This window comes from Callorhinus ursinus, unplaced genomic scaffold, assembly GCF_003265705.2.
Source record: "Callorhinus ursinus isolate GAN/ISIS: 27379988/994484 unplaced genomic scaffold, GSC_fseal_2.0 scaffold6, whole genome shotgun sequence".
Taxonomy (NCBI): Eukaryota; Metazoa; Chordata; class Mammalia; order Carnivora; family Otariidae; genus Callorhinus; species Callorhinus ursinus.
The window spans coordinates 53,248,341-53,251,097 of NW_027397068.1; the positions used below are offsets into that span (position 1 = coordinate 53,248,341).

A 2,757-nucleotide genomic window follows, 5' to 3' on the forward strand; every position below is an offset into this window, starting at 1 on the left:
GTTCCTATTTTGTCTTTTAGATTCCACATATAAGTAAAGTCATATAGTATTTGTCTTTCTTTGACTTATTCCACTCAGCATAATATCTTCTAGGTCCATCCATGTTGTTGCAACTGGCAATATTTCATTCTTTTTTATGGCTGAGCAATACTCCTGTGTGTGTGTGTGTGTGTGTGTGTGTGTGTGTGTGTCTGTATACCACATCTATTAATGGACAATTAGGTTTGCTTCCATAGCTTGGTTATTGTAAATCATGCTGCAATGAACATAGGAGTGTATACATCCTTTTGAATTAGTGTTTTCTTTTTTTTCAGGTAAATACTCAGAAATGGAATTGCTGAATCATATGCTAATTCTGCTTTTACTTTTTTGAGGAACTTCTATACTGTTTTCCATAGTGGCTGCCCCAGTTTGCATTCCCACCAACGGGGCATGAGGGCTTCCTTTTCTCTACACCCTCATCAACACATTATTTTCTGTCTTTTTGAGCCTAGCCATTCTGACAGGTGTGAGATGATATCTCGTTGTGGTTTTGATTTGCATTTCCCTGATGATGAGTGATGTTGAGCATCTTTTCGTGTGTGTATTGGCCTTCTGTATGTTTTCTTTGGAGAAATGTCTGTCCAGGTCCTCTGCCCACTTTTTAATCAGATTGGGGTTTTTTGTTGTTGTTGTTTTTTATTTTTTTTTAAAAGATTTTATTTATTTATTTGAGAGAGCGCGAAAGAACACATGAGAGGGGGGAGGGTCAGAGGGAGAAGCAGACCTCCTGCTGAGCAGGGAGCCCGATGTGGGACTCGATCCCGGGACTCCAGGATCATGACCTGAGCCGAAGGCAGTCGCTTAACCAACTGAGCCACCCAGGCGCCCCGTTGTTGTTTTTTATTTTTTGATATGGAGTTGTGTGAGTTCTTTATGTATTTTGGATATTTTTTAAAAGATTTTATTTGACAGAGAGAGACACAGCGAGAGAGGGAACACAAGCAGGGGGAGTGGGAGAGGGAGAAGCAGGCTTCCCGCTGAGCAGGGAGCCCGATGTGGGGCTCGATGTGGGGCTTGATCCAAGGACCCTGGGATCATGACCCGAGCTGAAGACAGACACTTAACCACTGAGCTACCCAGGCGCCCTATATTTTGGATATTAACCCCTTATCAGTTATATCATTTGCAAATATCCTCTCCTATTCCATAGGCTGCCTTTTCATTTTTCGATGGTTTCCTTTGCTGGAAACAGATGTCTGACCAGTTTTGAAGGCTGAGCTTCTGCAGAGCGTGGACAAGAGTTTCTAATCCCCTTTTGTGTCATCCCCCACTTCCTGACTCTTACCGTCCAACTTTCATTCCTCTTTGCTGGCTTACTCCAAACCCTTCGGAAAGTGATCAGATCAACACTATCACTTTTACTCTTATCCTCATGACTAGAATTTTTTCCTTTTTTATGCAAAATTCAGATTTTATTTGTACTTGTTCTTACATTGGTGGGAGCTAATATCAGGAACTTATAGGCAAACAAGAACTTTTGTTTTCTACCTCTTAGCCAAACAAAATTACACACAATGTGGCATTATCACTAGTCAAGTCTTGCTTTTTTACATTTTATACAAGAATACAATATTATCCTTCTTTGAACAAAATGCCCAGATTACTAAGGAAACCATCTTTGGAGGAAGTGTTTAATAAGCATGTTTTATTTAAGTAAATCCTCCAGGAGGAAATGGGAGAATTCACTACCTTTACTTAGAAGAAGGCTGCGTGGGCGCCTGGGTGGTTCAGTCGGTTAAGCCACTGCCTTCGGCTCAGGTCATGATCCCCAGGTCCTGGGATCGAGGCCCACGTCCGGCTCCCTGCTCAGGGGAGAGCCTGCTTCTCCCTCTCTCTCTGCCTGCCACTCTGCCTGCTTGTGCTCTCTCTCTGTCTCTCTTGTCAAATAAATAAATAAAATCTTTAAAAAAAAAAAGAAGAAGGCTGCGTAAGTAGTTATCTGTCAAATTTATCTATGCAGTTCACCAACATTTCTTCATTGGAAACATCAATATATCCATAGCACAGTTCCCAAAATGACTTTGAAGTCTTAAAATTCTGTGTCTCCTTTGGCTTGTTTCTCTCTGGATTCCACCCAGGCTTTATTAATGGTTCCCTTCATATCATCATCTCCATTAATTTTCTTTAGAACATTCATCGATCCCTCACTAGGATCTGTTTCAGTGTCATAAGAGGGCTTTTCTTTCTCTTTGCCTTCTTTTTCAACCTGAGTCAGGTAATCCCAGCTCCTGTTTTCTGCTTCCTTTCTACATAAGGTAAGAACTGTATCTGTCTTGACTTTTTTTGAACAGCCTTCCACAGAGATGGGTTTTAAGAGATTGTTCACAATCATGGAGTAACTCTTCTCATTTAGATTCTTTACCAAAAGATCAAATGACCTCTCTGTGAAATGCACCTGCACATTCTCAGTGGGTAATGTAGATTTTCACAAATTTATCTGACTGATCCCATCCATAATTACTGATTTTCCCTGTATATCCTGTTGTAATGGGAGCAACCACAGCAGCTGGGTTTTCACTGTCAAGAAGTTCTGCTTTTCTCTGCTGCATCTTGTTCTTGATTTCTGTCTCGGTCTTGGATTTTTCATCTGTAGGGGCATCACGTACTCTTTTTCTTTCTGTTTTCTTTCTTTCTTTCTTTCTTTCTTTCTTTCTTTCTTTCTTTCTTTCTTTCTTTCTTTCTTTCTTCCTTTCTTCCTTTCTTCCTTTCTTCCTT

The 2,757-nt window shown here is 40.7% G+C and overlaps 1 pseudogene; it reads right to left on the minus strand.

Annotated features, from left to right (window-relative positions):
* Positions 1 to 2,071: 2,071 nt before the first annotated feature.
* LOC112815286 (calcyclin-binding protein-like) lies at positions 2,072 to 2,651 on the minus strand (annotated as a pseudogene).
* Between the last annotated feature and the right edge of the window lie 106 nt (positions 2,652 to 2,757).